We start from the raw sequence: 23361 nt of genomic DNA, 5'->3' as shown, positions 1-23361 counted from the left end.
ATCAAACACCTGAATAAGATGGATCATATCACTTCACTCAAACTAGATAATAAACACATACTGCCAAAAGCAAACAGACTGTCATTCAATATATTTATGAAACTCCATGTTCCAAAACATTAATGGAAAACCTAAATTTTGTTGTTACTGGGAACTTGGATTTTTGTTTTTTTTACTAGATACATTTTTCTTCATATTGATAATGATACTGTCATTTTGAGAGTAGAATAATAATAAAAGATAAATGAGAATAGTAGGAGATGCTGACAATGTTAGGATTTTGAAATCAGGAGAACAAGATAGTTCTAATTTATGGCTTTGATAATGATTTATCAAAATCAAAATGAAAATTTGTAGTTCTATATTTGTTTGAAAATTAGGTACTAGTTCCACTTGCTTGCTATCTTATTAATTGCTATTTACTCAAAATATGTTCAGCTTTTATTAGGTGTCATAGACATTAAACAGCTTGTATGTGAAATTCAACATTAAATCTTACCTTTTCCCATGCTCATTAGTTTGTAGTTTCTGTTATGGAAAATGCTGGTGGTTTTTATGCCTTGATTACACTCACATGTCTTATCTAAATATAAAATACCATCAAAGTATAACTAAAAATTAAAAGGATAATTAGATATTTACTGGTAGCATTTATGAGACCTTTTGGACAACGAAAACAAGTATAGAAGAAGATACATTCTGGACATGTTACAGTACGAGAAGTGGTATTTGAACTCGATTCGGTTAAAACTCGGTCAAAGTTCGGTTTGAGAGTTCGTGAACATGCACAATTAATTTTTAAAAATTATATATATTACTAATTTTAACTCAAAATAAAATATTTAATGACAATGTGATAAGAAAAACGAGAACAAATAATTATGAGTACTAAATATTTCATTATCTCTATAAAATCATATGCGATCTGTTAGTTTATCTTCTCTGACTATCAGTAGCTGGTGTTATTTTTGAAACTTGGTCATGACAAATGATTGTTTAAAAAAAAACTTTTAAACTAATGTGGATTATGTTAAAGCTTTTATTTTTTCTTTCCTACGTTAACTAGTATCTGGTTAAAGTTCGGTTAAATTTGATTAGAACGGTCGACTTGAAACATTAACGAACCGAGCTAACTTTGACTCTACCGACAATTGTTCGGTTCGGCTGGTTAACATCCCTAATTTGGACGTATATTGACTAAAATGCAAACCAGAAAAGAAAGAAAGAAGTGATGGAAGAAGAAGGAATATAACTCCTTTTCTCAAAAAAAATCAATCAACATTGTACTGAGCTGTTTTAACTAAAATGTTTATACATGCTTGAATTAATTGTTATCTATACATGAAAGTCACAACCAACATTACTTTTATTCTTCTTTTCTAAGGACGGACTAACTGAGCTTTATATATATATAAAACATTTTATTTGTGATATTGTCTATTAACTTATTTTTGGTTAACGGTATTCTTGACATGATATTATAGTCTTTTCAATGGTTGGGAGTTCAAATCTTGACAAATTAATTAATAAAATAAGGTATAAACATTTAATTTATAGTTATTAGGGGAGAGCTTAGTCTTTACGTAAAAAATAATGCAATCTCTAACGGTGTAATTTCAAGTCTTATTAATGAAAATGTGTTCTTTTTTTTTTACATGTCCAATTTTATGTCCTGGCTATTCAATAAAATTTGAAATTTCACATTTTCTGTTACCAAAAAAAACTCACCTTCGCTTAATATGTTTTCAAATTTCAATATCAGATAAGTATTAGGTTTAATAAAATGAACATTTGTGTTGTATATATTGAAAGCCCCTGGAGCATTCGGCATATACCTATCATCTTGAAACTTGTATACTTATCATCTTCAACTTTTTGATGAAATGGTTTTTTAATAAGACAAAATAAGGTTGATTTGTTTCAGAGCTTAAAGTGTTATTTAACCTGACAAAAATGAGTTTTTTCATATGTTTTGGTCACCTTTAACCTCCAACCTAGTATCGATTTAGTCTTCATGTATAAAATAGCACTAATATAGGTTTAACGTTTAAAAAAAGCTTAATATATCATTTGCTCCCTAAACTTGTTCAAAATGATTGATTGGCCCCCTGAACTTTTAAAATGTCTCGATAGCCTCCTGAACTTGTATAAAATGTTCAGTTAGCCCCCTGAACTTGCATAAAATGTAATCAATTAATCACTCGGTTGTAAAAAAGTAAGTTAAATGTAGAAGATATGTTTCACGCATCTTAAAAAATTAAAACGACCAAGATTGAGGTATGCGATTATAATATTAGAGAAGAAAATGTTTTATAGTTGAATAAGTAAGAAATTCTTTTTTAACATGTTTTAATCTAAGTATGTAATAACATTTTAAGGCATGTGTAACATATCTTCTGCATTTGAATTACTTTTTTACAACCGAATGATTTATTGATTACATTTTACGCAAGTTCAGGAGGCTAACTGAATATTTTATGCAACTTCAGGGGGATATTGCGACACTTTAAAAGCTCAGGGGGCCAATCAACCATTTTGGACAAGTTCAGGAGGCAAATGATGTATTAAGCCTTTAAAAAATGGTATCAATTTAGGCATCGATAACTGAACGTGATATATCATTCATATTACTTGGTCAAGTTCTCTCAATTTTATATAGGGAGAAATCAGAATTTGACGGAGTAATATAAATGACGTATCACGTTCCATTATCGAGACCTAAATTGGTACATTTTTTAACGTTAGACCTATATTAGTGATATTTTATACGCGTGGTCTAAATTAATACTTTTTCAAAAACCATAAATCCATTATCCTTTAACTTGTAATTTTTTTTTAATACGATTGGGTTGGAGGTCTGGCTGTTCCTCGAAATTTAGTTCAAAATAATTTCTGAGCTCCCTCTCACAGAGTGAAGGATGGGAGGAGGCATTTGTAGGGATGGAAATTATCTATGAAGCACCGATACGGATACAGCAAACAATATTTTAAAAAAATATGAGATACGGGTACGGTGGAAATGCAACAAATTTTGTATATAATTAATAATATATATAACATTTGTAATGAAAAATTTAAACGATACATAAATATATATAAACTATAAACCACACTCATAAAGTCATTATAAAACCATAAATAAAATCTATAATATTAACTAATAAGTTTTTTAATTTGTTAATAGGTACTGGGTTGATATTACTTTATTTAATTTGTTATATGATCCTTATATTTTTAAAGTTTTTTAAAAAAACACCTATAATTTAACTAATTAATTATGAAAAGTATCTCCTAATTAAAAAAGAAAAAGAAAAAAAGGATACTTTCTAGCCGTATCTCGTACGTAGCCCGCTGTATCCTCGTCCTCGGAGTATCGGATATACGTACGTTGACCTTTTAGATGTATCAGTGCTTTATAGAAAATTTCAAGTTAGTGTCATGCCAATTATCGTGTTAATGTTAAATAAGCTACCCTAACTCAACTAAAAAGAAAATTATATCGTAATCGTGCCAATCTAATTGGATCAGTGTCAATTTGATATTGTGGTTTCAGGTCACATGAAATTTTACAAAACATCTATGTTAATCGTGACATTTAAAAATATAGAAAGGTGTAGTAATATTTCTAAATATTTTATGTCTGTTAATATATTATGTTTGGTTCGTGTGATGTGTTTATAAGCTACATATAATAATGTGGAAGGTTCGAGTCGTGTTTATAAGTAATAATTGTAATTTTATTACCTTAATTAATTAAATTGACATGTAAAAACATAAGAGAATATGCTAATAATTTTAAATATACGTATCATATTGTGTCATTTTCAAGTAAACATGTCAACCCTAATCCAAAAAAAAAAAAAAAATTTGCATATCAGTTTTTGGTCAATTAAAAAATAACTCATTATCTGCTAAGTTAACTCAAATACTACAATATTATGATTATAAGATGCATGGATAAGATGAAATGTAGTTAGCATTGATAAAAGAAAACATACAAATTCATAGTAAAAACAAAATTCACATTCATGTCTTGGAAATAGCTGCTTGTCATCAATAAGTGAATATTAGTAGAGTTAATTCACATGCATATAATCATTTATATAAAACATGAGTGAAAGAGTTTAATGCAATGATGGAAATTATTATAAAATAACAGTTTGTTAATAATGATGGAAATTATTCATTTAAAGATTACCATTTTGTTTGGTAATTTTGATTTTATCATTTCTTCATGGAGATGGTAACCCCTTGTTGCTCGAGCCCTCCCAAAGAGTTACTCGGTGAAAGAGTTGTGTGTATTTTTCTTATGTTTTTTTTTTATTTGCATTTTTTTTATGTTAGCCGTGTCTTAGTCTTTTCTGTCTGATAGACTTTGACAAGACGAGATATAAATCCTTGGAAAATTTACAAACATAAACCCATAGAGTTGTGTGTCCTTTTCTTATGTTTTTTTTATTTGCATTTTTTTTATGTTAGCGGTGTCTTAATATAGCAAAAGAGTATTTTTTGTCTGATAGACTTTGATAAGACCAGATATAAATCCTTGGGAAATTTACAAACATAAATCTTATGGGTTGACAGATTCGCAAAGACTACATATGTTTAAAAAGTTTACAAAGAGGGATATATGTTTTTTTTTTCAGCTCACAAACTTAACCATTCCTTTAAAAAATGTTGTCGTGACTATTTCTTTCAAAATGGAGCGATTTAGAACAATTAAAAAGACTAACTTTGTAAATTATCCAAAATTCAAGGTCTAACTTTGTAAATTAACTAAGCCATAAGTATTGTTTGGCCGAAAAATGGGCAAAATTCATAAAATACAGACATTTGTTTATAAATTTTTAAATCACGATGACTGTGTTTGCAACTCTAGGTTATCTCTTTAGGTACATATCATAAGTTATCTCTTTGGCTATAAACGTAAATCTTTTCTCTCTTTGTATAGAGAGAGATTGAAGTAAGTCTTACATATTAACTTCAATTTTTGGATTAAATAATGTGTTTTCTTTCATTGTATTATAACTTCCTGGTAGGTCAAGAAATTCAAAGTTAATTTCAATCCTCCTAATTCCATTTATAATCAAATTTTAGTAAGGGAAGATTTGTTCTTAGTGGTTTATCTTTGAAATTAAGTTACATGTACATTTTTAGTTGGTTATTTGTAACTATAAACACAATAAACATTTTAGATACTAAGTTATCTTTTTTTTTTCAATTTTTTTTTTATAACGTAGCGCTAAATTTGATATTGTTTGGAAAGGACATAGTTAAATTTAAACCATTTTATACATTAAGATAAATATGTACTTCACCAAAAACATTAGAGTAAAATTTCAATCTTATCTCATAAGATAAAATATAAAACTACATATCTAAAGAAATATTATAAGAGGTATGAATTCATGGTGTACTAACAGGGTTTTATGTTCTTATAGATTGTACTATTCTTTTTGGTGTTAGTTTTGTGTACTTGCTATTACAACTGTACTATTAATGTGGCTTCTAGAACTCAGATATTGAAATTGAATTGTTAATTTTTACTGAGGTTGTGAAAGGTCAAAGTGGGATGCAAATTTAATTTATGAAAATTGTAGTGATTCTTGGCTTTTCTTCTTGTTAGCTTATGATAAAAGCATCAAAAGTTCTATTTTATTTTAGTTTAGCATTTTTTAGAATATATATATATATATATATATATATATATATATATATATATATAAAACTACACTACACATTATGTGCGTGAATGTCTATTGGATTTGAATCGTATACAACACAAGTCTAATAGTATATTTTATATTAATCTCTAACAGTCTCAATGTTTACCAATTGGTGTATTAATAAGATTTATTAGGTGGTTACAATGTTAGAGATTGAAGCGTGATCAGAACATGAAATTGCATATTAAAAAAACTATTTTTCGTCTGTTAGAATTGAAATTATATCAACGGTTAAACATTAGGTTTAAAATTGTCCTGAATGCTAAATCTGCTCCCCCAATAACTACTAGGTAAATTTGTATCTTATCACAATTTTTTTTTTGTCCTTTATATCAATGGTTGGTACAGATGATATCATAAATTTAAACAAAGGGGTAAAATGTTTGAATATTAGCATCATAGTTTAGTTATTATGATGGAATGGTAATGTGTTATATAAAAATTTTAAGGAAAAATTCTTCCGGAGCAATACAACTAACCAATATATTAATACCATCTGTAATAAAAAAAGTATATATATATTAATAATCCATCAATTTTGCTTTCAAAAAAATACCATCAATTTCGTTAGTTCTTAACTGTCAGATATTAATATAAATTTTGGATTTTTAAATTTTTGGTTCAAATAGTTCCACAATATGATATTAAAGTCTCATAAATGGGTTCAAATTCTGACAATTTCGTTAATTAATGGGGCATTTACGTATCAGATATTGATATGAATTGAACCTTTAACTAAGTAATAAATACTACTTTATAGAAAAGAAATATAATAATAATTTGAAAAGATGAGAAAAAAAATACTTTTGACACCACTTAATGTCTTGCAAATATGTGAATACTAGTAGTGCTGCCATGTCATCAACTTTGAGTGAAAGAGTTTGACACCACTTAATTCACAGTTTAATACAATGTTGTTTGATTCTCTATTATGTCTAATATCCAGTGTTCCAGCCACACACGAATACTTCAGATGTCCATGGAAATATTATAAATAGTTTGTTTATTCATTTAAAAATAACCATTTTGTTTGTTAATTTGATTTTATCATTTCTTAATAGAAATGGTAATCTCTTATAGCGGCCAGGTCTTTCCAACAGTAAAAAAGAGTTGTATGTCTTTTTCTTTTGTTTGTTCTGGTTGACATTTATCTATGTTTGCAGTGCCTTAATATAGCAAAAAAGTTACTTTTTACTGGTAGATTACTGGTAGATTTTGATAGGACCAGATATAAATCCTTTATTAATTGGGGGAAAATTACATCTATTATCATTGAACTTTACCCATTTAACATTGTAGTCACTGAATTTCAGTTCTTAAACATTACACTTTTTAACACCGGCAGCCACTCGACATCTCAAAACGACCATTGACGGCTTCAAAATAAAAAAAATTCGAAGAGTTAATGATATTCTAAGGAACTTTAATTCTTGAAAATTTTCGTTTTGAGGTCATTTAGATGTTTTTTTATTAGGATAGAGAGAGCTCCAAAAGAGGTGATTTTGGAAAATAAAAAGTATGGTTTCATGGTAAATGTCGTTCTGAACAACTTTAATTCTTGAATATTTTGATTTTGAGGTCGTTACCTGTCATTTTAAGGAATTAGTTAAAGTTCAATGGTCACTGGTGTTAAAAAGAATAAAGTTCAGTAGTCATACCGTTAAGAATTGAAGTTCAGTGGCTACAACATTAAAGTGAGTAAAGTTCAGTGGCCACGGGTGCAATTTACCCGATTAATTGGTAAATGATTAAAAGGATAAAAGCTAAGTTTAGTCCGAAGTGTAGATTTAGTTTTAATGTACGAAATGGTGCCAATTTAATGCTAACTTTTCCAAGTAAAATTAAATTTTTAAACCATTATTTTCAAATTTTAAGTAACGTGTGGCTAAAATTGATCTTGTTTGAAAACGTTAATGTGGTTGGAAAATTGTATTATTAATGTGGCTTTTGAGGACTCAGATATTCAAATTGAATTGTTAATTTTGAGTGAGGTTGTGAAAGGCCATAAAACTTTGTTGCCTGTTCTTACTAATTTATAATAAAAGTATCAAAAGTTGTATTATATTTTAGTTTAACATTTTCCAACCTTCTACTAAAGATTCTATATAGAACCATTTGAATTAAAGATTTAAATTGATAGCAACAGTTTCAACATTTACCAATTGATGTATTTATAAGTTTTATTGGGTGGACAGAATATTAGAGATTCATACGTGATCAGAATATAAAATTACATATTAAAAATTATTTTTCATCTGTCAGAATTGAAATTATATCAACTGTTAAACATTAGGTTTAATATTACATTATTTTCTACGTGAAGTTTAAATCCGCTCCGCTAATAACTACATGGTAAATTTGTACTTTATCACAAGTTCTTTTATCCTCTCTAGAAGAGATCAGCATTATTTTGTATTAAGTATTGTTAAGTAACCATTTGATCAAAAAATTTATTATTATCTTTAACACATACTCGTGTATGCATAAATTATAAATTTTGAGGAGAGCAAAATTAGCATAGATTTATCTTGTTTTGTGTACATCACATGTCGATCTTGTTATGTGTTGAAATTTCATTAAGGGATAAGTTGCAAATTTATCTCTATACATAGTTATTTGAGGCGAGCTGATTCAGCATCCACGTACAAAATAATATAATTTTAAACCTAATGTTATTTTCAAGCCCTATTAACGAAAGATGAGTGTTTTCATTAATAGAAGAGTGAATTTTCACGTTTTATTGTGGCCAGAACATAGGAGGTCAACGGATAATCAGAAGATAAAATTGCACATGAAAAAAAAAACTCATTTTTCGTTAATGATACTTGAAATTGCACCATTTGATAAACTGGCAGAGTTAAGATTCCATAGCTTTCTTTTTTTTTTTTTTTTGAAGGAAAATGAACAACTTTATTTAGGAATCGGAACGAATATCGTTTTGTAACAAATGGATAATAAAAGGAGGTGCGTGCTTCCAATTAGCAGACGAACCCGACGACAAAGTAAAACTAGCTAATTCATGAGCAACTTTGTTTGCATTTCGATTGACATGTGTTAAATAGACGTTGTGGCAGCGATTGAGAAGACAAATACATTGTTGAATCACGCTTCCATAGTCCGAGAGATTCGCAGGTGCTGCTGTGATGTCTTCGACCACTCCAGCAGCGTCCGTTTCGATCAGAAGGGGAGACCAGCATTTTGCCTCGGCGCAAGTCAGTGCATGAAGAAGTCCCAGCGCCTCAGCAAGCTTCGGCTGGAAATTTCCAATTCTTTTGATCGCATATGCTTCGATAAAGGAACCAGTATCCCCACAGACAACACCGCCCAAACCATAACCAATTCCATGCGGGTTACACCCAACGTCAATGTTCAATTTCTTTGCTCCACAAGAGGGTGCGACCCAAAATGCCGGAAGCATCTGCCTTGGTTGAGACTGCCTGGTTGCTGATGTGGAGAGGAATTGGTCGAGAAAACCAGTGCAGAGTGAGGCGGCAATGTGGTAGGGGAGAGGTTGTCCATTCCACAGACGGACATTCCGTTGACGCCATAGCTCCCATAAGCCCATGCAGAGTAATGAGGAGTCCCGCGAGGGGAGAGAGCTAAGAAGACCCTCAAACCACTCAGTAAAATGAACAGCAGTAGAGATTATAGGGGAGATTGCCATTCGAGCCCAAAAATTCATGGCATAGTCACAATCGATAAAAACATGCATTGAGTGCTCTATTTCCTCAGGGCAGAGACTACAAGAGTTATCGTTGGTGACGCCTTTGGACTGGAGGGTATCTGTGAGTGGTAAAAAATTGCAGCAGAGGCGCCAGATGAATACTTTAACTTTTGGCGGAAGCGACAAACTCCAGACTTTTATCCATATTCGTGGTTCCGGTGTGGCGTCTCCTTCATAGGCGGAATCCCAAGCAATACGATATGCCGATTTTACAGTGAACATACCTCTTTTGTCGTAATTCCACACAAGTTGATACCCATAATCAGGATTGCCCGGGTAGGTTGCAAGGATGTCGTTGATAAGATTCCATAGTTTTCTACTCTCCTCAATAACAATAATAAAGCTAAATTTATACTTTATTCCATCAATTAATAAATGAGATTGTCACGATTTGAACTCTTTACCTTAAGAGATTCTGATACCATATCTAAAAAAAATTATTTAATCCACAATTTTAAATTTATAATCCATAAGTTTGTATTTAGCGACCAATATACGTTTGACGCACTAAGTTTCCGTAAATCAAATAATTTAATGTCGTATTGTATATTTTAAGATTAATAATTTAGGGTTTAAAATTTATTTTTTTAGAGTCTATTAAAAATGTGCTCTTGTGACGCTTTACGAACAAACAAAACCATCATAAGGCAACCTCGCTACGCTTCGGATAAGCACATGCATAATATATAATGAGTTTATTGTGAACATTAATTGTAATATTCACGTTATTTAGGTATGATCAGGGTCGGCTTTAGGGGGAGGCCGCATAGGCGGCCGCCTAGGGCCTCCGATTGGAATTTATTTCAAATTTGATAATTATTAATATTTCTATGGTTAAAAAGTATATAGATTTTATATATATATATATATATATATATATATATATATATATATATATATATATATATATATGGAAACAATGTATAAACTATTATATACTATTATTTTGTTATTATAGTGATTTTTAAATTTTTTATTTTTTATAAATTACAAGACGAAATTCACTTATGAATTACAATTTGTAATTTGGTGTAGAATGTTATTTAGACTCTGATTTATTTAAAATTTTAATATTTGACCACTAATTTATTATCCGGTCACACTTTTTTTATATATTTGGAAACAATGTATAAATTATTATTTTGTTATTGTAGTGATTTTTAAATTTTTTATTTTTTATAAATTACAAGACGAAATTCACTTATGAATTACAATTTGTAATTTGGTGTAAAATGTTATTTAGACTCTGATTTATTTAAAATTTTAATATTTGACCACTAATTTATTATTTGGTCACATTTAGACCATAAACTATTTAAATTGATGAAATTTCATTCAATTTTGACGATTCTTTGGATCAACATTTTTTTTGTCCATATTTTCTCTTATTTTTTCTTTCTTTCTTTTGATGACATCTGTACTGATTTTTCATAAACCTTTTTATATATATTTGGAAACAATGTATAAACTATTATTTTGTTATTGTAGTGGTTTTTAACTTTTTTATTTTTTATAAATTACAAAACGAAATTCACTTATGAACTACAATTTGTAATTTGGTGTAAAATGTTATTTAGACTCTGATTTATTTAAAATTTTAATATTTGACCACTAATTTATTATTTGATCACATATAGACCATAAACTATTTAAATTGATGAAATTTCACTCAATTTTGACTATTCATTGGATCAACAATTTTTTTGTTCACATTTTCTCTTATTTTTTCTTTCTTTCTTTTGACAACATCTGTACTGATTTTTTCTGAACTTTTTTTCATATTTGGAAACAATGTATAAACTATTATTTTGTTATTATAGTGATTTTTAAATTTTTTATTTTTTATAAATTACAAGACGATTTGTAATTTGGTGTAAATTTTATTTAGACTCTGCTTTATTTAAAATTTTAATATTTTACCACTAATTTATTATTTGGTCATATTTGGACCACAAACTATTCAAATTAATGAAATTTCACTTAATTTTGATAAAGTCTTGATAAAAACGTTTCCTTGTGATATGTGGTGATATTTTGACATATGGACTTGAGATGCCGTACGTTTTAAAGTTTATTTAACCAAATAATTAATGAGATTAAAACAAGAAAACAAATCTCTAAACTAAAATTTATCAAGTCTAGTTGTCAAAATATCATTATATGTCAATAATTTTATTAAGTTTCCATCCAAATTGGATGAAATTTCACCAATTGGGATAGTTCAGTGGCCAAATAATAAAATGTTGGATAGATCAAGCGTCAAATGACAAGATTCCTTTAATCAATTGATGACCAAATAGTGATTTAAGCATGTATTTTATAATAAAGACGCGACTCAACTAACCTTTAATCACCAAGATAAATTCTTCTCTTCATAATAAAGACGCAACTCAACCAATCTTTAATCACCGAGATAAATTCTTCTCTTTCTTTCCATAGAATCTTGCGATTAGGTTCGAGTTCATCCATCCAAGATTAATTTCCAGAAATAATATTTTGTCGTCTGCTTACTTCTCTCATGTCTGGTGAGAAGAAACTTGATTTTACATATATAAAAGAAAACTCAATTTTACATATACAAAAACAAGAAGAATAATATTTTCTTAGCTTTAGGTTGTTATTATATGACTCGAATTGTAGTTAATAATATTTTGGTTTTACTATTTACTATTTTTAAAATAATATTAAATTTAGATATGAAAAATAGTATACAATGTGCCTAGGGTCTCTAAAATGTTGGAGACGGCCATGTGTATGATGCTTCAAAAATTTCTAAGAAAAAATTTCAGCTAAGAAAAATATAAAGCAACAAAGTTCTAGTTGTTATTTTCCAAGAAAAAATTTCAGTTTTTTATTTTCAAGAGGAATAATTTTTAAAGTTTTGTAATTTTTTTTTTTAATCCACAACATCTTACTTAGCTAAAGAAGAGTGTGATTGGTAAACTTGCCTTCTCTTCAAAATGTCTTCGTACGAAAGATTTAGTCTAACGTTTATTGGAGATTTAGTCTTAACATACGAAATGGTATAAATTTAACGCTAATATTTTCAAGCAAAATTAATTTTAGCCTATATTTTAGAAAATATGAAAATATTGGTTTGACTATTATCTAACTGGCATATCAGACGTTTTAAACAAGCTTCGTACATTTTTTGTTGATTATTTATAATTATGTTAGTAAAACAGTAAATATTTTAGACACTTTGTCAAAAAAAATTATGATTAGCGTATATGTGACAAGCTTATTAGTTGTCCGCATTATTTATTTATATATATATATATATATGGGTGAGATCCAGCGTGATAATGGCTTAAGTTGTGACAAGAAGCTTATTGTGTAACATAACAAAACTATGTAGTTTTGATGATAATTAAAAAGGGCAATGTGGCAAATTGGTAAATAAAATGAAAGAGATGATAGAGAAACTTGTTTTATTTTTTTTCTTTAAAATACATTTTCCCAACAACTCTAACATCGTTTTTCGAAATTTTTTATACTATTAGACTCATCTAAATTAGACGGTCATTTTAAGATCCCTGAAGCTCAAGTAAAAAAAATTTCGGTGAACGGAATTCGGGTGGGCATTTTCCGGCGAGAAAAAAAGTGCCCAGAAAATTCTCAAAAACTTCCAGAAAATGTAAAACATTATTCTAAGAAACTTTAATTCTTGGGTCGAAATAGGATTTCTTAGGGTTTAGTCCCAATAAAACTGTTTCCTTAATTTTATCCATTTTACATGCTTCAATAATTTGTTGGGACTATACCTAAGAAATCCCGCTTCGATCCAAGAATTAAAGTTTCTTAGAATAATGTTTTACATTTTCTGAAATTTTTTGAGAATTTTCTGGGTACTTTATTTCTCGCCAGAAAACGCCCACCCGGATTTCGTTCACCGGAATTTTTTTTTACTTGAGCTTCAGGGATCTTAAAATGACCGTCTAATTTAGACGAGTCTAATAGTATAAAATTTTTCGAAAAACAAGGTTAGAAATGTCGGAAAAATGTATTTTAAAGAAAAAAAATAAAACATTTTTCTGTTGTAACAATGCAAGTATTATGTTGGAACAAATGGTACACTGATTTGGAACAATGTAAGTAGGACAAAATACGTGCCCAGAAAATTATCAAAAATTTTGAAAACATGTAAAACATCATTTTAAGAAACTTTAATTCTTGGCTCAAAGCGAAATTCCTTACAGTTTTGACCCAATAAATTGTTGAAGCATATAAAATGGATAAAATTAAGGAACAAGTTTTATTGGGACTAAACCGTAAGAAATCCCGCTTTGATCCAAGAATTAAAGTTTCTTATAATAATGTTTTACATTTTTTGAAATTTTTTTAGAATTTTCTGGGCACTTTTTTTCTTGCCAGAAAACGCTAACTCGGATTCCGTTCACCGGATTTTTTTTTACTTGAGCTTCAGGGATCTTAAAATGACTGTCTAATTTAGACGAGTCTAATAGTATAAAATTTTTCGAAAAACGAGTTTAGAAATGTCAGAAAAATGTATTTTAAAGAAAAGAAATAAAACAATTTTCCGTTGGAACAATATAAGTATTATGTTGGAACAAATAGTACATTGATTTGGAACAACGTAAGTAGGACAAAAAAACGTGTCCAGAAAATTATCAAAAAATTCCAAAACATGTAAAACATTATTTTAAGAAACTTTAATTCTTGGCTCAAAGCGAGATTCCTTACAGTTTTTACCCAACAAATTGTTGAAGCATGTAAAATTGATAAAATTAAGGAAAAAGTTTTATTGGGACTAAACCCTAAGAAATCTCGCTTCAACCCAAGAATTAAAGTTTCTTAGAATAATGTTTTACATGATCTGAAATTTTTTGAGAATTTTTTGGACACTTTTTTTCTTGCCGGAAAACGCCCACCCGGATTCCGTTCACCGGAATTTTTTTTACTTGAGCTTCATGGATCTTAAAATGACAATTTTCTCTTTCCTTTTATTTACAAATTTGACACTTCCTTTTGGTTAATTACAAAATTGGTCATTGTCACACAATAAGGCTTGTCATACCATAAGAGATGTGTCACACCTGATCTCTCCTATATATATATATATATATATATATATATATATAATTGTATTAGTAACACACTAAATATTTTAGATACAATTGATATTTGAAAGATCTAAAGTGATAATTGTTAGATGTGATTAACCAAAAAACAAATCGAACACAGAAAAACATATGAACAATAAAACTAGAAATTGAAAGGAAAGAGTTAGACAAATCTGAAGCCTATATTAGCAGTTTTCTTAAGACAGATGTCGCCGCTATTGACGATCGTCTCCTAGGATACAACAGATTACGCAAGCAAACTCAAACCGTGTGTAGACTCGTTATCACCGGAGTAGAAAAACAATAACATTATGAACAGACAAAGAATACAAAATTTATCAGAGGATAATTTTCTCAACAGTCTCTTAATCTGACAGTTCTATTCTGCATAAATAGAACTCGAAAGGACATGCCTTTTCACAAACGAACACGACTGTACACGAACAGACATGACTGTTCACGTACGAACACGACTGTTTATGACGGACATAACTATTCATAGAAGGAGGTGTTTGTTGGTATTTAAATTAATATATAATTTTATTCAAAATTTTCCAACAATCCCTCACATGAATAAAATTAGAAACGAGATGATTACGACATGGTGATAACTTTCTACAGTTGCTATCTGCATAGGATAGGTAGCTAATGTGCCTTGAACCTTCCCTTGTGAAAGTATATTTACTTTACTGGCTGACTAGTAGACGCGATGTGCCTTGAACCTTCCCGAGCAATACTGAAATTCTAGAAAAATGAACCTGAGAACTCCGAAAATGGACGATTTCGAAGACGAGGTAAATTTCTAAAAAAAATTAGTTGTTTTTGCACTAAGCGGCCAGAAAAACCGCATGGCCAATGGCCAGTCCAATGGCCAAGAGGTCATAAATAACGTCTGGCCATTGGACATGTGTTATTTCTGACCGTCTGAGCATATAGACAGGCAGATTTGAACCGTTTATTCGATTATTTGACTATAAAACTCGTTCGAAGTGAATTTTTAACAATTATTATGATTTTGATTTATGTTCAGGTGCCATTAGAAGATTTGGGTGCTAATAGGATCGATTGCAGTAACCATTTCATTACTAAAATGATTTTTCAGACAAGTTCAGAAGCAATTGATAGGGTAAAAAATGTTGCAATTCAACTTTTTTTCGAGCTGATTATTGCATCGCATAAGCACGAGGGAAAGCAGAAACTGTTAAGATGGTCTTGTGGTGAACAGTATAGAGGAGTTATGCATATTTTTGATGGGGCTTTAAGAAGGAAAACTAAGACAAAAGCGTGCAAGTGTAAATTCACTCTAAAAGTCATACAATTACAAGGCTATACCGGTTTTTTTTTTTTTTGTCATAGTGTGATACAAAATGATAATGTTGCTCTGTTATTTTCTGTCTGTCTGTTTATGTTGTATATAACGATTAAAAATTTAAGAAAATAGACAAAAGGACTAAAATATTAACAGTGATAAAAGATAAAAAAAAAATTATAATATATTTTTCAAAATAAAAAAATGTAAAAAAAAACTAATAAATTATTGACCCAAAAATAAATACTACTAAAATATTCATTACAACAAAGTGGACTTTAGGGGCCCTTTTATAGGACATGTAAACTAGAAGCTTAAATAGAAAAAGCAAATCATCAAATTTTAGGCCGGGCGCTCATAAATTGCCTCAACATAATGCCTTAACATGTGAACCTCTGACCCATCAGTGCTCATAAATTGCCTCTAACTCTATTAAGATAGTAAGTAAATTATAAACAAAACCTTGCATGTGATGTATCTTTCAAAATCATTATATTCTAGATTCGTGGAATGAGTATCCATATTATCATATCAAACATCTCTGTAATTTTCAAGCAAAAATAGAACTACATATTTTCATATAGATTGATAAGTACCAAAGCCATAAGATAGTAACATCACGTGTTCTCCTGATTCCAAAATCTTAATATTGTGAGCTTCTCTTACTGTTTCCATTTTTCTTTTATGGGTAATGATATATACAGCCCTTAGGGCTGTATATTAGCATTTAATAGGGTAGTATATTTATGTGTATTTCTAATATTTGTATATATTATTGTATTGAACTTTTGAATAAATTAAATACAATTGTGTATTTCCAATATTTACATTAATAGGTTTTGTTGTATTTAAAATTTCAATGTATAATAAATGTAAATAATACACTAATAAATATAAATATACTACCCTATTAAATGTTAATATACAGCCCTAAGGGCTCTATATATCATTACCCTTCTTTTATTATTATTTTACCCTCAAAATGACACTATCATTATGACTATGAGATTCATGGATAAAAGTGAAGAATAAGTAACTGCATTAGTAGATTAAAAATAATAATAGAGGAGAAAAATGTATTTTTGGGAAAAGAAAAGATCCGACTTTCATAATAACAACAAATTTGTGTTTCCAAAATATTTAAATTGAATACCTATCTATTACTTTTTTGAATGACAGTATCTATCATCTAGTTTGAGTGAAACAATCTATCTTATTTATATGTGTTAGACACATGAAAGTACAAACACTACTTGATACACATAAAGTGCAAAAATACTAGTCTTAATGTTTTGGGTAAGGAGCAATTTTATTCCTAATGTTGAAAGCCAATAGTAATTTTACATCTAACGTTGATAAATTGGGTCAATTTGAGAAATAATTCATCAAACTATCTTCTCGGTCATCAATAATAGTGTCTGAAATTGATCCAATTTATCAACGTTAGGGGTAAAATTGGTGCAAAATTACAAAATTGATATGCAATTGGTGCAAAATAAAGAAAAAAAAATGACTGTATTTTATAATAGTATCTTAAATTGATCCAATTTATCAATGTTAGGGATAAAATTGCTCTTGGCTACAAACATTAGGGGTAAAATTGCACCATTTTAGATGTTAGGGGTAAAATTGCACCTGACCCAAAACGTTAGGGATATTTGATGCGTAACAACCCGAGAATCCCGGAAATGGATGATTACGAGTCGGAAACATTATAATTTACGTTTTTTATCAAAAAAAAAATCATGAAAATAATGCATGACAATTGAACGATTTTGCATTTTTCGTCACCAAAAATTGAACAATTTTGCATTTTTTGTCATAAAAAATTGAACAATTTTACATTTTTTGTTTAAAATTTTTTTACGTAGAATTTTGCCCCCTCCTCCCTCAAATCCTGGATTCGCCACTGCGTGGCGGAACAACAAAAGATTCACATAATTTGAAACGTATATCAGTTTAAGTAAATTCAAAATCAATGAATCACTTAAGCAAGTTGAGATAGTTAATAGGTCATTTCAAATTAATCCACAGAGCCAATCAGTTTTTTTTTTTTTTAACCAGATCAGAAGCCTTTTAAGTCATTATTCTCAAACTTAAGACTTTTAGTCATTAGTCACTACATTTTCTAAACATATTCAAAATAATATGTTGCTTAATATATTAGTAGCCTCTATATTTGTTCAAAATTTCTGATTAGTAGCCTCTCTATTAGTTCGATAAATTTTATTAAAAGTTATCTTTTGATTCCTAAATTTAAAAGTGATGTAGATGCTTTAAGAGCCACCTACACAGTTCTTGTACTTATCAAAACAGAGAGTAAGTTTACTCATTTTTCCAAACTACTAAACTTCAAAACCTAATATAAATGTTACTCAACTTTATATATTTTAATATTATTATCATTAAACTTCAATTAACATCTAAAAATAACATTAAATGACCTCAAAATGGAAAGGTTCAAAAATTAAAGTTGTTTAAAAACACGTGTTTTATTTTCCAAAATGAGAATTTTTGGAAATTTTTTTTTCTTTTTAAACATTAACTTTATCTTTCCTAGCCAAACAACACTCAAATGACATCAAAAAAAAAAGTTAAAGAATTAAACTCGCTTATAATATCATAAATTCTTGAATTTTTTTATTTTAAGGTCATCAACAATCATTTTTAAGCGTTAATTGAAGTTCAGTGACTATACTGTTAGAAAATGTAAATTTGACTTTTTATATTATATTTTGAAATTCAGGGATTATATCGTGAAAATGAGTAAAGTTTAATGATCATAAGTATAATTTACCATATAATCATTCAATGCTCAAAGAATATAGAGTAAATACTTTATTAGTCCCACATTTTTACGTAACACACTGGTTGTCTTCTCTTTTAAAAAACACATTATAAAGTCTTTATATTTTCTCATCGTCAACCCTTTGATCCTTTTGTCTATTTTTTTTAGATTTTTAACTAAACATTTTTTAGCTTTTAGGACAACCATACTATGATATAAAATGGTAATGCTTTGTTTTTTTTTTTTTTTTTTTGATAAATTTGTATTTGTATATGTCGAATATAATGATTAAAAGTCTAAAAAATAGACAGAATAAATAAAAGACTAAAAAGATAGAAAACTTATAATGTGTTTTTGAAAATAAAAATACCGATAAAAAAGGAGAAAAGTAATAAATTATTTACCCAAAAAAATAAATACTACTACAATATTCATTACAACAAAATGGACTTTTAGTGGCCTTTTTATAGGACTTGTAACCTACAAGCTTACATATAAAAAGCAAATCTTCTGATATTGGGCGGGGCTCCTAAATTGCGAAAATTACACAGAAATTCATTTTTTAAAAATTATTTACAATTATATCAAGTCATAATTTTTTATTATATCAAACTAGTAAAATCAGTACTTTTAATATATTTTAAAGATTAAAATTTATAAATTAGAAATCTAAAATATGTTTTCTAGAGTTTATGATATATGAATTTGGGTCTAGAATTTTTAAATTAGAGTGTAAAATCATAATATATAGAAAATAATGACATATTAAAAATTAAGTTTAATGATATGATTTAATTGTAATTTTATACTTAATTATGATATTCATGTATTTGACCCAATATAATTCCGTAAAGAGTTAGAATAAAACCCTTAGAAAACATTAACACATTAACCTTGGAAAAACTAAGAAGAGTTAACTGAAAAAAAGTTACGAGTTTAGAGCTGTTTGATTGTAGTTTGCTTATTTCGGAGTGACCAACCATGTTTTTGATTGACCAATAAAAATACAAAACTTTACCTCTAATGTTTTTTAAGATAGTAAACAAATTATAAACAAAACCTTGTATAGTGGTGTATATTTTAAAATCATAATATTCTAAATTAGTGGAACTACCATTCATATTATTCTACAAAACAATTCTGTAATTTCAAACAAATACAGAACTATATATTTTCATAGTAAAACAAAATTTATAGTTGATAACTTGTGGAAAAATCCTTGATCGGAGCACTTCCCTGTGAGGCGCCGTTGGGATCGGCCGGGGACACTCCGATGCCAAAGTCAGTAATATTTCTGAGAATAAACTGTAAGCACAAAAGTAGAGAATCAGTAAGTGTACCTTTGATCCTAGGAAGCTGGGGTATTTATATAGGTTTCTGTAACCTTCAGCATTAATGGGGAAGCAGGTGAAGAGTCGTGTCATTACTCATCTTTAATTGCTATCAATTCTCCATTAATCCCAGCATTTAGCATCAAAACCCTCAGAGTTGAGGTATTCGAACAGTCAAGTATTTATTCCCCTTTAATGACTATTAATTGCCATTTAATTGTATTTATTCCCATTCATGGATGGTAATAAAGGCGCCTTTTCGTATTCTTTGATCCGTCAAGGCGTATGTACGCTCTCCTTGAGAGCTATGGCGGGTCTCCACTACTCGCTCTCATCGGGCGTATCTCGTTATGGCGTATCTCGCCATGGTCCACGTGATGTGGCATAATGCTAGAAACTCCTTCCTTTTCTTCATTATTTGCATATTCACCCCTGCATTAATCCTGTATAAATATCTATTTTAGAAGGAATAATGGTTTGCCATTATTTCTATTAATTTTCCCTTATTCCTTATTCAAGAATAATTTGGGTTGTTATCAGAAGCCCCCCCTAAAGGTATAAAAAGCTCTTTAGGGCTGTCTAAATGGTGTTTTATTTTTCCTTCTTGGAGGAAAGTGGACCCGCCCTAGATGGGATCATATATGGATATGATGCACTTTTAGGGGTTTTTTCTTCTTCGTGAATAGGTGGTCAGCTGTATCCATTGTTAGCCTCTAGAGGCTTTTTGAGAGTTATATTTCTTTTAGAAATGGAATAACCCGCCCTTTATGGGACCATTTGTTCCTACCGCATAGGATTATGATTCCCCTTAGGGACTTTTTTCTTCAGTTCTGCCATATTGAGGAGAATGACCCGACCTTAGGGATCAGTAAGAATGATCAGCCATTTAGAGACTTTTGTGCATTTTGTGGGGGGTTTTGGCACTCTAGGCACTTGCCTTTTTAGCCTTTACTCATTTTCCAAAGTGTTTTTACTTTGCATTTGTGAAGGCGAGACTTCGTTATTTCTATGATGAAGACGTGAATTCATTACTTTGATGAAGACGAGGCTTCATTGTTTGGAGATGAAGACGAGGCTTCATTACTTGGATGAAGACGAGGCTTCATTATTTGGAGATGAAGACGAGGCTTCATTACTTGGATGAAGACGAGGCTTCATTACTTGGAGATGAAGATGAGGCTTCATTACTTGGATGAAGACGAGGCTTCATTATTTGGAGATGAAGACGAGGCTTCATTACTTGGATGAAGACGAGGCTTCATTATTTGGAGATGAAGACGAGGCTTCATTACTTGGATGAAGACGAGGCTTCATTATCTGGGGATGAAGACGAGGCTTCATTACTTGGATGAAGACGAGGCTTCATTATTTGGAGATGAAGACGAGGCTTCATTACTTGGATGAAGACGAGGCTTCATTATCTGGAGATGAAGACGAGGCTTCATTACTTGGATGAAGACGAGGCTTCATTATTTGGAGATGAAGACGAGGCTTCATTGTTGGATGAACCCTTTTCTTTCCAGAACTATTTTTACTAATGCATTATATCTTTTACCAAGTAACTTTTTAGAATCTGGTTTAGGATTTCTTCGATTGTTTAGGGTAGGTGGCCAGCCGTACCCCAATGTGTGAACCTTTGTGAAGGTTAGAAGCTTTTATTCATGGTGAGAAAGTTAAGCTGCCTTAGGCGATCGATTTTGCTTCCTATCTTTGAGGTGAATCGATCCGCCGCTAGGTCTTGAGACTCTTCTTTGGGAAGAGTATTTGAGAGTGTAAAGTTCTCACGTCTGAGAAATGTTTTAACTCTGTCTCTGACGACGATCAATCGTTTCCTATCTTTGAGGTAGATCGATCCGCCGCTGAGATTATTGTTCTCCTATCTTTGAGGAGAAAATTTAGGGTGTAATTTTCCCATGTTTGAGATAATTTTAACCCGCTTTTGATGGTGACCAATATTTTTCCTGTCTTTGAGGAGAGAGTTTGAGCTCATTTGAAAGCTCCTGAGGGTCTGTGCTTCTTATTTTTGTGGAAAGGGGATCCGCCCGTGATGGGGATCAATTGTCCTATCTTTGAGGTAATTGATCCGTCTGTGGAACTTTTCATTCGCCAGCCACTAGGCGTATATCAGGAATAAAAGCTAGGCAAATGAATATAAGAAGTATGGCGAGAAAGAATAAATTATAAAATATAGGGTACTATAACAGTTTAATGCACATATAAGAATACGTAAAAATACTGATTTTTAGGCCTATGGTTCTGTCTTTTCTGAGCAACTAGAACCGCATCCTCAATGATGTTTAACTTATGAGTAATCACATCTGGGCTTACTCCTGTGGGGATCTTATTCTCCTATGCAAATAGGCTTTCAGACTCAATGAGAACTTTCGTAACATCCTCCTTGATCTCAGGTTTTAATCCTTTGGCGATCCGCACCCGCTTTCCATCAGCAATAAGGAGTGTTTCTATGTCGCCCAAAGCTATAGTGACAAGTTCATCTTCCTCACCTTCGTCATCTTTGAATTGTGGGCGGATCGATAGCGACGCCGAGTAGGTCTCTTGAACCGCCTTTTGGTTCCCGCTAATCATTATTCCTCCTTTGCTGGTGGGAATGTACATTGCCATACGACGGATGGAAATTAGGGCTGCAACCTTTGAGATGAACGGCCGCCCAAGAATGATGTTATAAGCCGATTGTCCATTCATAATAGAGAACTCCATATCACCAATCCACGCTTGATCATCATCCGCCAGCTTGCATTCCAAAGTTACATGGTCCTTGGTCCGGATAGTGTGACCTGTCACTCCCATGATGTCAACAATGGTTGTTTCTATTTGGATCGGATCAACCTTTAGTTTGGCGAATGCACCTATGGTGATGACATTGCAAGAACTGCCCGTGTCTACCATTACTCGCTTCATTTCATCTCCCATCCTTCAATTGTCAATGCATCTGTATGTGGAGAGATTACTGGACCTGTTTCTGCAAAAGGGGCAATTGAGGGATGTTTTATCCAGAATGGATATTTTTGCTTTTTCCACGGGTGGCTGATACACTGGTCCATCTGCTATGACATTAATGACACTTTTGAATTTCTTTTTGGGATCTGTCTTCTGCTTGTCGTCTTATTATTTGTTATTCTGGACAAAGCTATCTAGTTTGCCAGCTCCCAGCAAGCTTCAGTGTGGTGGCCAACCTGTAGTACGCTTTGGCGTTTCTTCCAACGGTTACATGCTCCCCTCCTTTGGGTTCGGGATATGTAATGTCCCGCTTATATTGATTCTTTTCTTTTATATTGTGGCAAGTTGGAAGCTTTAATCATTTTTTTTGCCTCGTACCCCATGATTCGCGCTGTGAATGGCGAATTCCTGTTAACTGGATGACGTATCTTTCTGCATTGT

The sequence above is a fragment of the Euphorbia lathyris genome, chromosome 5, assembly GCF_963576675.1.
Source record: "Euphorbia lathyris chromosome 5, ddEupLath1.1, whole genome shotgun sequence".
In the NCBI taxonomy this organism is placed as follows: domain Eukaryota; kingdom Viridiplantae; phylum Streptophyta; class Magnoliopsida; order Malpighiales; family Euphorbiaceae; genus Euphorbia; species Euphorbia lathyris.
The sequence above is the reverse complement of the archived record's forward strand: the minus strand, read 5'-3'. Positions refer to the sequence as shown.